Raw genomic sequence first — 15,655 nt, forward strand, 5'->3', positions numbered from 1 at the left:
TGATGCTTGGAAAAGGAGTGTTGTTTTCTTAAGAGAAAAAATGGATGTTATACTGAACAACACCAGGAATGCTTCATCTTTTGCTAACAGGCATATTAATAAAGAGATAATCTTCTCACGTTTATACCAAGGTTGAGACAATCCATAGTACTGAAGCAAAATCCCTCATTCATCTTCCACTTATGCCCTGTTAGTCATATAATGTTATTATAAAAAAATATAGTAAACTAATTATTGTTCAGTTACTTTTCCTCCACACTATAAACTAAATTACTTTCTCATGGACACACTCGATTCTCAATGCAGTCGGACTGTTTGTTTATTCTCTTGCCCTCCAGGCTGTTCAATGTCATTGAAATTTGGAAACACCACAGTCATAAAGATGCCTTCACACATACCTGAGGGGAAGGGGGGCAGGTGGGTTTCCTGAGGCCCCCCTGTTTCCCCAGAGGAAAAGAGGGGAACAGTGGGAGGGAGAGGAAGCAGTAGGGGGGAAAACACAGCATTAATGAATTTTCTCCTTGATTGTCAGATCCAATTTTGAATTTTATTTGAAAAGTATTCTACAAAATTTGGAAAAGCCTATTAGATGCATTACCGTATAGCCTGACATTAAATTGATACAATGCATCAGTAACAACAAATACAAAGTGAATTACATCTATTCCTTCATTTACATATGTTATCATTATATAGACAGATTATATAGGATCAGGTAATATTAAGTAGCAGTTGACAATCAAAATACAGTAGTACAATACAAAAACTGGGAAAGAAATGCATAATTGAAGATGCATTTATTAGAAATTTCTGGAATGATGCATTTTAAGAGCAAGAGATGGCAGAAACAAAAGCTGATGGAAGACTTGCTAGAAGTTCGTTCATCCTTTTAATGAAGAATTACCTTGTATATGAGGTGTTACTTTGAAGTGTTTTCCCTTGTCTGATCTTCTACTATTAAATTTTGGTCCTGTCTCACCAGGGTTAGTGACTTGAACTTCAGTAAATTGAGCACAGTTTGCCTCAGTTTCCAGTAGAATATATTCTTCACCACCTGGTCTTTATAATCTCACACTTAGAGAAATCACCCTATAGTGGACAGTAACAGTGATGCTAGTCTTCAGCCTCCCTATTTCATCACAAGTAAATTCCTTCAAGGTAAGGAGTGGCCTGCAGAAGATGACAACTAGCTTTCACAAAGAAACCCACAGAAAAACTATGGGCATGCTCGATGCACTGCTGAGCTACTGTAACTGAAGTATTATGCATCCATATTTGAAGAATATGAAGCAGAAAACACTAGTTTATGAGAACAGAGAGCAGACTTTCAGGGAAAGATTTTATTTTAAAAACAATTCTCTGTAGGATAATGAGAAAATAGAAACAACGTAAGCTTTCGAAATAGTCAACAGGGTAAAACCACACTAGCATTTTGTTTTGGAGTACTGAATGCTGAATATTGAGTTCTGAATATTAGAATAAATATTGAATGTATTTCAAAATATTGGTGTGTTGGAGGTGTATATACTCATCATGTTCAATGTTATTTATGAAAGCAAATCCAAATGTGTTCTGAAAGGGTTATATTTGAAACTGAACCCAAAGACATATTCGGTTTTATTACACATTATTATTCTTCTATTTGACAGATAAGAACAAAAGGCATTAATATATGAAACAAAATGTACTACTCATTTTTCATAGCACAATACTGAATATTGCCATCCATTTTTGAGGACAATAGAAAACTTTTATACTTGGAAGGTAAAAACCAGATTATGGAATCCATTCCAATCTTGTAAGGTGATTAAAAACATATGGTTTGAAATGGAAGCTAAATATAAACGAAAAAATCCTTCAGTACTATATCTAATGCTTTACATCTACTCTGCTGATTTATGGGTAAAAACGTAAGTACAACTATATATGTTTGCATGCACAGTTTGTATTTGAATGAAACACACTGTAGACACTTTCAGCAGAGAAACAGACATTTTACAGACAGTAACGAATTAATCTCAGATAAGTTTCATTTGCTTCAATAAAAACTGACAGTACTGGAAAATGAATAATAATATTTAGGAGAGAAAACAGTCAAAATGGATTTATGGTGGATTCATGGATTCCAAAGGTAGTAGGAGACAAAGGAGACAGGAGTCCATGGCCCACGAGTCCATGGCCTGAGTTCTTGGTGGATTTTAGCACACTTTTCTTATTTGAGACACACAAACTCAACTTCCAGAAAACAAAATCATACACTCAACCCTTAAAATCATTACATAGTACTGAGTTATGATGTGCAAATCAGAATTGCCTTTTGAATCCTATACTAATACAACTTATTCCTACACATATATTCACAACAGGTCACTCAGAGAAGCCAACCAAGACTCTTTACAAAAAGAGGCACACAAAACATTAACATCTTTGGAATTTCCAAAGAGGTATGTATGTGTTTTACTTTCAAAAAATAGACACAGATTCCTTTTGTTAGGAGGGAAAAAGTTAATAAAATTAACTGTAATTATATTAATAAAGTTAGAAGACCTAGATGTTTGGAAAACTTTCACAGGTAAGCCTTATCCCAGGAATTTGGATTTTTTTTTTTTCCACCTAGTAGCTTTCAGCATCCAGAAGAGAAGTACCCCAGCTGAATGCATGAAATGTGTTCATGGCTGAAATTCCAATTTTATTTTTATTTTTTTAATAATTCTGATTAATGGGTCACATTTAAATGAAAAAAATATAATTTAATAAATTATGTTCGATCTTAAACTGAACTTTAGAAATGTGTAATATGATGAGAAAGTGCATTGTTGTAAAAGGAAAAGGAGCAAAGCCATAAATGTACAGTAATGTTTTCAGCAATTTATCTTCAATTTTCTACACCGCTCTTTCTAATTGTGCTGGAAGAAAGTCTGTAGCTTTCAAATAGCGTGCTATTTTTAACGGTTTATTAAAAATAAAGTTGATAAAATAGCTTTCCTTTAAACTGATTTACTTCAAGGAAGGAAGTTTGCAAATCATTTACAGTAAATCTAGTCTTTAGAATTCTAGCTAAACGTACTTTTTTCTCCATGACATTTCTCAGTGACAATTTTTTTCTACCACTAGGGTAATACTCTTCCACACTGCTGTACACATTTAGACTATTGGTAGATAACCACGATCAGATAAAGCAACCTATAGAAAGGTAAAAAAAAATCTAAACAAAAGTAAATACTTTTTTTTTGGGGGGGGTGGGGGTGGGGGCGGGGGGGGAGGAACGGGGGGAATGAGTAGTAGTTCATTTAGCTCCTGTTCCTGCACCTTAAGCCCTTGACTTTCTCTCACCCTTTGGAATATGATACTCCTTCAGTAGAGTTTTATGGTTTTATGTTTACCAGAGTATTTACAATGCACTGAAATATAAATAGAAAAGATTAAATCCTGGTATAATGGAAAATAAAGTGTGTCTCCCACAATTCTCACTGAGACAAATCTCATTCTTTATATATCTACCACATGAAAAACAGGATGGAATTTCACATCTTGTGAGTCTGAAATTATTTTTTTAATATCTAAAATTGTTTACAAAAACAAACACCTAAATCAGCAGTATTCAAGGGAAAAATTCTCAAAAATTGCTAGAAAACTTTTTTTCTTTACACTAATCTATTGCTTAATTAAAATAAAACAGCAGAAAATTCTGTATGAAAGGAAAACAAACACTGAAGAGATAAGGAAGAAGTTTATTTGCAGAAGATTTCTCATAAGTGAAAAATTATTTCATTCATATTTTTCATTGGAAGAAAAATTTGGCCTAGTTTTGAGAAACAATGTTAATCTTCTTGTTTTACTGAGTTAAACTTATCCTTAAAAGATATAAGTGACAGTGTCATACACAGAACTGCTAGTTAGTGTAAGGATGTGATATATGAACATGGGAATGATGCTCCTTCCTAGTGTGTAAGAAAAGCAATAAGAAAAATACAAAATAAAACTAAGATGTCCCTAATCATCAGAAAAGATGAGCTGACCAATATTTTGTGATATATTTTTAGAAGCAGGTGCTTAATGGAGCATTATAGAACAATTTTAGCCAGAGGAAGTACTGACCCAAAGTTTCCCAAAAACTTAGGACAGTTTTCCATTGAAAAAGTTCCACCCTACAAATAACTAGATCAACCATTTGGTATACATATTTAGGGGTAAGATCAAAGAGTGCTACATGCTTAATAATTCTGCTACTTAGTTTTTTAAGTAATGCTATAGTGTGTTTAGGGGTTATTTTGTCCAATTTTGATTTCTGTACTAAGTTCATCAACAACTTATAACAACTACAGATTATAAGTTTGAGTCAGGCTTCTCTCTCTCTCTTATATTTTCAAATTCATTGCCTATTCTACAGAGCACACCAGAATTTCAAACTTTCAGGATTCACAGAAAAAAAATGTTTCCTTATTCCTTATCTGTGCAAGCTGAGACCTTAGTCTTATAATAGCCACATCTTATGAATCTTCTAGCCTCATTTTTGGAAAAAAAACATTTAAAGAAAGCAACCAAAGCCTATTATTTCTCAGAATGATAGTTAGATATTGGCCTATGCAGAAGTCACTTCAAAAATCAAGCTATTTACTTAATTGGGTAATGGGATCAATTGCTTTCTGTCTTTCAACTTCTTCAGAAATACTAAGTAAATACCAAGATAATACTCTGCTACTTCTGTGACACTACATGTCACTTCACATTAGATTTAATGCCGATTAAGAAAAGATTATTGCTCAGTTCAGAAGCATTAAAAGCTTTTCTTTTTACTACCAATGGATTACTGATCCCCTAATCTTTAAGAAAAAGTGAAGTTGAACTTTGATATGTGCTTTCTCTATCCTGATATTCACCTTTTGTTTTCATCCTAGGACTTCAGAATAAATGGCCTTTTGTGAATGCCTTGTTGGAACTACGGTCTCTCAAAGTCCCTTAGTGCAAGCCAGTGTCACAGTAAGTGTTCTACTACGTTTCGGTTCTGGTAATCAAAAATGCTATTCTATCAATTATGTGCAAAAGGCAAACTTAGCTTACTTAACAGCTTTTGTCCAACGGTAATATACTAGGAAAAAAGATAACTATTTTCTTTCAAAAAATCTAAGCCAAATCCTACACACTTCATCACAATGAGCACTTCAAGACATCTCTGAAGGTCTTTTTATACTTATATAAAACACCATTCAAATCACTCAATTGAAAATAGACAATTTTCTTATCAAAATAGCCCTGAAAAATCAGATTAGGTCTCATTTCCTTCAAGATATTATGCATAAAGATAGCTAAAAAAAAAAGTACTAAAATCTCCACATTGAACTTACTCCTATACAATTCATGTCAATGAGATTCCTACAACTTTGGCCAGGTGAATACAAAGCACTTCAAAGATTTCAGGTACAATGTCTACTGTATAGCAAATAAAACTGCCGAAAATACAAAGTGAAGTAACAATCTCTTCATACTCTGCTTTTATTTTAAAACATGTTATGAGAGAACTTGAATCGCAACTCTTACCATAGAAGAAGACATCATCCTGACCCTATGAGATGAATAAAGATAACCACTGCTGTTGTTTAAAAGACAGTACTGCAGTACTTACTAGACTCACCAGGCTAGTTGCTAGGTCTTTACTTTCAGGTTCACCTGCAAGAATATTTTATTCACTACAACTTTTCAATATCAGGATTTTTGATACTAGCATATACCTTAAAGCAGCCCATACAATGCTCTTTTCAAAAAGTCTCAAGTCAGTTTATATCTAAAGTGTTTCACTTCCCACTCTAAAGTTACCACTTCTTTTCCCTACTTTCCATCAGCAGATTTAACTGCAATTAGTATATGTATACATATTTGAAGGATACTAAACTGTACAAACTCCTAGAGTAACTGCAAAGAATTAATAAAGTTATGTTAGGTTTATAAGATTTCCTTTGCAATCAACCTTAAAAGCACAAGAGACATTCTACCATGTTACAGGTGTGTCCAGCAGGTCACGTTCCCAGTCGAGGATTAGTTTTCACCAAGTTTCTTGCTTTATTTCCACTTTACATTAGTGCTATCCCCTCACTTCGTTAAAAGCATGTTTATACTAATGAGCGATGAGTACATTTACATTAGTCATAGCATGAGTTCCATAGTATTGCCATACTTCTTGTTCAAATAAAAAGTTACTTAAAAGAATCAGTGGAGCATGGGTCTTCAATGTCAAATTCTTTCCTTCCCTTCTGTTAAATATCTAACAGCCTGCATTAAAAAAAAACCACTGAAAATCTATAGTATAGATAACATATGGTATGCATGGGAAAGTATTTTTCTATTACAATTATTTTTTTATGAGCTGCACTCTTCCCCCCCCCCGCCCAAAAAAAGATATCAAGCCAAAATACACCAAACTTGCATGTTAATTATTAAGAAGTAACATAAATAAAGAGCTCCTTTTCCTTCTGCTGTTTTAGCTCTATACTCTAGCCAGCCTGGGGAAATAAGCATAAAGATTTTGTTTTGTTTCATTTTAATACCAACAGAATCAGAAATGCAATATAAAGCGGATTTTTTTTTTAATGTAAATTTTGCAAATTAGATAATCGCTTCTCTGTATTTGGGCCTGATTACTTATTCTCAAAATGCTATATTGGTGTTCCAGGTGGAAAAAGTTTGAAAAATACTGTGTGCTGACAACCATCTCTTTTGCAACAACAAAGATCCTATAGCAGCATCACGCTACATGTAAACCACCAGCTTTCAAGGTGCTGCTTGCAGTTACAAGTCTCTGAACCCTTACATCCGTCTGTCCTATTCCTAAAGCTGATGTCAGCTAACCTGCTCTCACCAACAGCCCTAAACGCATATGTTCTGTTGCCCAATGGCAAGGTACTCTCATAAATTCCCCAACCCCAACAGTCTGGCACAGTCCAAGTTCACAAGCCTTCAGAGCATGCTGCAGGGCTTATCTATTTATTCAGGCTTTCACTTGAGGGGTTGGGCTGCAGAAGCAAAGAGAAGGTTGGCAAGTTCTTTATTCGCCAACTAGGTCTATTTTATGTATTAATTTATGTACATGTGCCTAGAGATTCTGATGGGCACAATTTATACAATAAAAAACAACTTTAGTCATATCCTAAATAACAGGAAAAAAACTCTACAGAATTCCATTATAGACACGTTCCTGTAAAAAATAGCCAGGAACATAGGTACTACAAAACACAGGAGAGTTTGTCAGGCCCAAGAGGAAAAGGGAAAATACACTGGGCTTCTCAAGTTGAGATATACATGTAAAAATCTAAAGCCAATACAAGCATTTTATATAAGTACATGATCCTGTTTGGTACTTTTTTTTTTTTTTTTTTTTTTTTTTTTTTTTAAGTCCTATGAATTATGACAGAACACAAAGGAGAAATTCTCCTAGTATAACCGGGCATAAGTTTGCAAAGCGTTCAGAAGGGTTAGAGATACTGTAATTCACTAAACTTGAGAGGAAATAAGGAGCTTCTATGAAAGGAGTACCTTGAAAAAGAGCACAAAATAGTACGCTTTGTGGTGTTATACTGAAATGGTATAATCAATAGAAGAAATCAATTGGAAAGTGAAGGTGACTGCCGAATACTTTTCTAGCAAGTCTAAAGAGACCTTCCTGCAGGTGTTGGTTTGACCCATTTCCTGAGGCTTGATATTAGATTGCCAAGTCTAGGGCACAACTTAGAAATAGCATTGTTTTAAAGAAAAAAAGAAAATGCATTTAAGGTGAAAAACATCAGTTCCACAAATGTGTTTGAAAGAAATGCAGGAAATCTTATGGCACCCATTTTCTATGTTGGTAAAATGATTTAAACTAGTATGTTACTTGGCAACACCAAGTACCAGTAAAAAGACATTGCTTCAGTGACAAACTTCCCATAATTTGGGACTGTTCATGTCCCAGGCCAATATATTAAACAATGTCAGAGCAGTATTCAGAGGAGCCAATAAAAGTCTTTAAGAAGACTTTAGAGATGCTAAGAGAAGCTTCAACATCATAAAATCTTGCTGTACATTTGCAGTTTCTCAGAAAGAGTTAAAGTGAATCGTTCTGACTTGGTTGGCTATATTGACCGTTTTAAGAATTGCTTTGCACTGATGGAAATACAAAGTGACAGAAATGCAACTGAGGATTGTATCAAATGCTATAAAATGATCAAGTACCAAGGGTTTATAAAAAAGCAAAAGGAACCTGAAGTTGTAAGACAAAAGCTCATACGATTTTTAGAAATATATTCAAAATAACAGAATAGCTTATCTGCCACTGACATTATTTCCAAAGGGAACGCATGGCATGGTTGCACTCCTATTGAGGAAAAGAGATGCAAGACTCAGACTTTCAAACATGCTCCAAGTATGAAGTCACACATATGCCTTGATGATAGGCATGTTCCAAATACCTTCGAGAAACATTCACAGCAAGTAAACAGAAAACAGCACATACTGAGAATGATACAAGTAGGGCAGAACTCAGGAATTTAACCAGCTTTATAAGGATGGCAAATAAATGTAGTCACAAACATTTATGTAAAATGAAGATGGGTAATATGCTCAGCAGGTCGCACTTGAAAGCTTTCTCTTTCAATATCTAAATTACAGGAACATTCCTGAGTATGATCTATCCTTTTAAAAGAGGATATTGACAATATCAACAGACCTTTAACTAACGAAAGTTTCCAAGCTTCACTAGTCTGCAGCTGGCTAACTTATGCTGCTTTTTATGTAACACAGAACCCATTCAGTAATGCCCTCCAGTTCCAGGTATCCTTTTCCTTGATACATGAAGCATGTTTCAAAAGAGACAGTGATCAGAACTGGGGGGTTGGGAGACTCCTAATCAAAGTCTGTGGGCCTTCTCCCATTTGTCACCCTTGAGCTCTGAGTGACTTACAGAGACCATTTTGCAATCTGTAGAGAAACATGATAAAGTTCTTCTTTAAGTACAAACAAACTCAGGATGAAGAACACCAAGATGACTTTAGATTTCAAACTTATCTCCTAGCTCTGTTGCAGGATAAAGCAGCCCATAGCTCAGCTGCACAATCTGCTCTGTGCATGTTTCTCAGTGTAAGTAGGGGAACAGGTGGATTTAAGCTGTATTGCCAGTTCAGGTACAAGTTGTGATAAAATGCTACATAAGAGATCCTTACTGTGAACAATCATCCCGTCAGGTTTAGGGTCAACTGCCCTGTATGTAATGCAATAATTCCTAGGTGACAGATGAGGTTAATGATGTAAACTCAACTTTATGTTCAAAATAAACTCAAGCCTGCTACAGCAGTTGCAAAGTACATTAAATTTTCTTTGACAAATGCAAACATTTCATTCTAGTTTTAGCACTATATAGAGATTCAATAGTGTTCATTGACATTATTGGTTTAAACCCTTATTTAACTATAATGACAAACTGAAGTATATGATATCCCCTGGAGTATCATTTCCATCAATATTTTCATTCAATATATTTGCATTCAATATTTTTATGAGACTAATTGGAAAGTATGCCTACTTTTACATATAACTGAGTAAATTCTGGAAATCAAAAGCCAGTTGCAGAAGTTATTTACTGTGAAGAATTCCCTATTTCACTTCAAACACTGTTCACCTTAAGCAGTAAAGTCACTAAGCCACTAAGACTTAAGTATGAGTGCCTAATATCATGAGTTTGAGATTTTTTTGTTTATCTATTTTCTTTACTCAGAACTTCTGACAATTGTCATCAATACTAAAGTGTTAGAAAGTGATTATATTATCCAATCAATGTGGTTGGAATGGAAAGAAAGGAAAAAGCTGTTTTTCCAAGGTTTAGGAACATTAAGTCCTTAATCTGTCTACTTGTTTATCATGAGACCGCTCTGTCTTTGTTGGGGATGCGATACCACACACGACAGATGGTCTGCCAAAACCCTGTCACGTTTGCTTCAATTATTTGTGAAAGCCTGTAGAGAAGAAGGGAAGGACTATGATTATACAATGAAATCTAGAAGAAATACAAAGCCAGGTACTAAACAACAGCAAGAATGATATGCTGAAGCAAATTGGTATACATGCTGCAACCACTCCCAAATATTCCACTTCAACAGAAATGATGAAACTACAGAGCCAAATGAGCATGATGCCAACCCAGACAGTTTCATTGTTCATTATGCCTATTTTTTCCCCAACCCTTCAAAGACACATGCAGCTTGCTTTGCATAGTTTGTCCATAGAATTTTAAGTGTGATATTATGAGGACATACATTGAAGATACACCATCAAGTATAGTGATTATCTTTAAGTCTAATTGCAAAAGTACCTAAAGGGCAAATTTGTAATGTGAAAGGAGATCAAACTACTTGCTAGATGTAAGGCAATGCTCAACACAACAGAGTTGTGCTTTTGTTTCGCTTAAGCCTTTAAAAATGCTTTTTCTTGCTTACTCAAGGAGCTGCCATGCAGGAGAATGCATGCAGAACAGACATGAAAGTTCTCTTTGGTTTCCACACATCTTATGCATCTGACACAAAATGGAAATGCAAAGAACTTGGTGCTACTTTAAGCAATTAAATATTAATGGTAAAAGAAAAAGTATGTAGTGGAGATATTTATAAATGAAAGGATGCTTTTTATTATTATCATTTTTGTTAATAGGATTTTACCTTGTAGCGGCAGAAATTCAAGATATTTGAGGTAAGATGATTTGTTAGTTTATGAAATCTGTAATCCTGCTGCATATTGCAAAAGAACTTCACTTTTACCAGCTACCTCTCCCTTACAGGATTCAATTAATTATATTTATTACCTTTCTCAAGGTGCCAAAGCTTCTTATGAAGACATCAAAACCAAAAAAAAACCCTAAACTAATTATTTCTGACAGTATGTTCCAAAGATTCCTCTTTATGTATGAAAAAGGTCCAATCACCCATTTGTTGGGGTTTCACTTTCCTGCCACTGTCCCTTGACAAATGCTCCCCTTCAAAAATTCACCTGTTGCTTTCCTTGTAAGGACACACTGGCAAACTACATGTGATTTTCAATATATTAGATAAATTCAATACACACACATATAATTATATTAGATAACTAGATATTTAATTTTTTAAAATATGATTCTCTGTAGGAATATTTGCTCTATCCAGAACTTCCAGAAGGAAGCTGCTTTCTCCACCTTTCTAACGTTGATCATTAATTTTTAAGTGCATACACTAAAACCCCAGTTAACTTCATTCTAGATTTCAATGTCACAAAAGCTGCCTCTATATTTGTACTCGTATTTGATTGTCTATTCAAGAATCAGAAAACTGTTATATTCAAATCAAAATAATTGTTAGACATGAAGCCCAGACCCCTCTCCAGTCCATAAGTGACTAAAGCATATTTATTCAACACCGTGGGGTACTATATCCGTAACCCCACATTGGGTTTTACTAACAGTAATTATCTGAATTAGAACCATTTTGTCAGAACAATCTGCACCACACAACCTGCCTAGCTCTTCAGATTTATTTATACTTCACTATTAATTCACTTACCTTTTTGTTAACCACGTAAGCCCCTTCACCTGTACTTTATTTTCAGATCATTGCTAGATATTGAGTGATATTGGACATTGTACCAATTTGCACCAAAAAATCTCCACAATTATTCTTCCCTCAAATAAGATTTCTTGCAACAATCGTTTTGAACTGTAACAAGCATTCATTCTTTCTCAGGTGCACATAAGGGATAAAATAAAGGAGTAACTTCTTCCTCCACGATCAGAAATGTTATGCAGCATGAGATGAAAATAGATCATTTTCACAATTAGAAATATTTGCCACATTTAAATTGTCAGAAAGTGAAGCCAGCTTATTTGACAGGGCATTTTCCATAAATCCACAGACATCATTAATCCATATTACTTCTCCTATTATTTCATTTCATCCTAATACCAACTGACAAGACTACAGCTGCCTTGGGCATCCAGCTACAACTTTGCTCCCTCCAGTCTGACTTCTGACTTACATATATATATAATCAAGAAGTATCTTACATGCATATGAGAATCAGTACTCTTAAGATTCTGTGAATACTGTTCTGAGTACAAAACAATTTGTAAGTAGTATTACTTAAACTATGCAAACTAATCAGAGAAAAGAAGTCCAAGTAGTATATCATTATATGTTAAATTAAAACTATTACCATAGATTTTCAGTCTTACAGGAATCAGACAGAAGAGCTAAATCAGTTTCATTGCTTCAGTACTTCTTGAGGCTATTAACCATTTTGATTCCCCAAAATTACTAGCAAAAAGAGATGCAAGATTGACTTCTGTGCTTCTACCCTCATATAGATCTAACAAACTGAGCTGTTCCTTTCATTTACAAAGGAGATAGTAAATAAAACCAAGACAAAGGATGATTAGAAGTGCATCACATGCTATCAACACTGGCAAAAACTAAATTTTTGAGATAACTAAATTATATTCTTAAAGACTTTAGATTTTGTTTCATGAGGATTTGAGTCCTTCCTGAGTGAAGTAGGAGTTTTGATTTAAACCTTAACCCTCCTGCTTAGAGATAACTATATTTTGCATTTGGGGGTGAAATGTGCCTGAAATCTGGAGTTCATTTTAACAATTCACACTCCAAGCTATACAGTAACAGATCTTTACACACAGCAACTGTGTGGTACTGTATTCCTGCACTGTATTGCATGGCTTATACAAATGCACCTTTCACCTCTTCTAGTGTAAAGGTTGCTTTAAAGTTGGATTACAGTGTGAAGTCTGGTCCCCGCTCCATGGGTCTACAAAAACATTACCCAAAATGAATAGTGGCTTTCAGGTTCAGAAGCAAAGTTTCACATCTGTAGGCTTATGATTGAGAGTTACCTTCCCTCTTCACTGCACACACCTCGGTTTGTTCTTTGACATGTTACACTTGTCAATATAACACTTCTCAACATTTGAAAGTAAAAAAAAAAATTAAAAAAATCAATAATGGTATAAGAGTACTCCAGGAACATACGCTAATTGTCACCACCTTAAGACACTTCAAAAAGGCAATAATCCATTCACTGTCCATTAACTCTATGGCCTCTTCAGATCAAACATTTGCCTAAAAACAACATCAAAACAATTTGAGGCTCACTGGTAATGTTTGATAAGAGTAATGACATTGACAGAAGGTGATGGGGCTGCAGTAGGTGTAGAGTTCCCTACAGACGGTTCCAAAAAGCACCAGTACAAGGCAGTGTTAGAGTCACAGATTGTGAAGAAAATTACTTAAACCATCATGTGATATATGAATAACACAAATTCCTTCCTCTCACTGTTCAAGAGGTGTTATAGTTTCAGCTTTTACTAATATGCATTTTGAGTATAAAATCAGAGATCTTGGAGTCATCATGAAATGTTGCTTCCTGCTCATTTTTCTGGCAGTGAAATCTCTTTGGTCATTAACAAATAATTCCTTTTGAAGAGACAGGGACCATAGTTCAGCTGAGTAACTATCTAATTTCTTAATAAAAGAAAGCAAGTCTAAGTTACCTGTGAAAACGATGGAAGAAATGTCTCTGCAATTACCAATTGTCACAATTGTCACTCTCGCAAATTCAGTCACTCTTTCCAACGTCTTGTTCAAAACAAGTGTGCCATCACATGTGTCATTGCAGATGATAATGATATTCAATCCTATTTTTGAGTCTTCATTGTAGGAGGAAAACAAAATAGCATCTGCACTTCAGTTATTTTTTGCTTGTATATGTGAACAGTTAACAGTAAAGAGTGTTGATGTTCAAGTACATGTAAATCATGTCTGTGTAATATTCTAACAAAGAGAGAGCACTCCACATTTTCCACACCATTTCAGAGTAAAGACACTAAAAGTAAATATGAGAGCTATGTAACATCAGAATTTTAATAGCTGCCCTATTTCAGTTGCAGGAGTACACTTTTCTCATCTGTCTAGCCCTATGGAAGCTGTACAAACTTTAAACAGTATGAAATAATTTCAAATAAAATTTTAACTATAACAACAGCAGCAAGCCATTATGTTTCACAATCCATCATTTTTATACAAAAATGTATTTTCTTCACAATGAGCAATTTATAGATTCAGAGTACATCTGGGACTTATGTTCGTAGTCTATTTCAGAAAAAAATAGTTCTAGTAAGACTAAGGCTAGATAAATATTGGAATAGGTTGACATTTTGTGTAGATTTTTAAAATCTAAAAATAATTTGGTAAGCATTGCACCAAATAGTGAATAGAAAAATCTGCAGCTGGGAAGCTGATGTTTTCAAGTAATATACGTTCCAACAGAAGAGAAAAAACACTTCAAAATAGGTGTTATTTATGCCTTTTACTTATACTTAGCTTTGAGAGCATAACCTGTTGTGATCACCAAATTTGTAGGTCACTTTTCTGGTGATTCACATCGCATCACCTGTGCACAGATAGCTTTGTGCTTGTAGCACAAAATTTGCCATAGTTAGTAGTAAAACCATATAGCAGTATCTACCATCTTCGCTTGTGACTTCAGAAAATAAATTCCACACACATACCCCCTCCCAACCCCCCTTCCCCCCTTCCCCCCACACTCTTGGTAGCCCTTGGGAATCCTGCTGGGAGCCAGGTGCATGTATACTGAGAAGCTCTGGTCCAGAAATATCTCACTCCCTTCTGGAGAGGGCAAGTAGCCCATTAAGGCTTCCCACTGCTCCTTCAAAGCCAGTTTTGGTATCTCCACTTTGCACCCTTAGCAATCAAGCATGAGGTTTTTAGCTCGTGTGTTTTGTTGTTGTTGTTTGGTTGGTTTTTAAGAGCAACAGCAAATTTCACAGGTAGATCAAGCTCTGCCCATGCAGAGAATTCTAGATATTCATTCAGTACTTTTAAGTGCTAACATTCTTGATTTTTCTGTAAGTTGGCTACATATAAATATTAAGGGCATCCTTCATGACCCCTTAAATATAATGTAATTTCAACGCAGTTTGATACTAATTGACCAAGTCAAGAAGAAAACACACCTCTTTTGAAAAGTAGGTTTTTTTCCCTTTTTTTTTTTTTGAATACAGGACTTTCTTCACCCATTCTGAAAACAGATCCTTACTTTGGGGGAAGAATTAACATGTGACAAAATACCCAAGCAAGCCTAAGCATTTACAGGAAATAATGGATCAAATTTTCTCTTCAGAATCTACAAAATCTTAAGGTCTAGTGCATAAAATACCTTCTAATAAGCATATAAATCCCAAAGCCAAAGGGGCAAAGAATTATTTTTCAGCTCTAGCCAGTCCTTTATTACAGTATGAAATTAGTCTGCCATAAGCTATGTCAACAACATACAAGTTATACTAATGAAAACAAATCTCTCAAATACAAGAGTAACACATTAATCTGGTCAGACAAACAAGACGTTTTCCCGGATAAATGGACTCAAGCTGCTAAGTGATTTGGCTACAGTAATATCTTCAAAACACTGCATATAACTGATTTCCTTCTTCTACAAAATCTTCCTGTATATTTTCAAAACTACAAGAATCAAGTACTTTGAAATTTGTATACTAGTAAAGGATATGTTCATCTACTTTACTTATACTCTGCAGAAATGTTGCCTATGGATAATCAAGCTTTTTGAGGGTGGGGAGAACAGA

At 34.8% G+C, this 15,655-nt stretch overlaps 1 long non-coding RNA gene across 3 annotated transcripts in view; it reads right to left on the reverse strand.

Annotated features, from left to right (window-relative positions):
* Positions 1-417: 417 nt before the first annotated feature.
* The window catches only part of LOC310901988, a 34,642-nt gene continuing 19,404 nt past the window's right edge, over positions 418-15,655 (reverse strand). The window contains exon 4 of one of the 3 annotated variants that reach the window (XR_014586360.1): positions 418-1,089. This is a non-coding gene — a long non-coding RNA (uncharacterized lncRNA). Of the gene's footprint in view, positions 1,171-12,907; positions 13,703-15,655 lie in introns of those variants that run through there. The other 2 variants (XR_014586361.1, XR_014586362.1) reach the window with 2 other exon arrangements.

Source organism: Anser anser (genome assembly GCF_964211835.1).
Source record: "Anser anser genome assembly, chromosome: 6".
Classification (NCBI taxonomy): Eukaryota; Metazoa; Chordata; class Aves; order Anseriformes; family Anatidae; genus Anser; species Anser anser.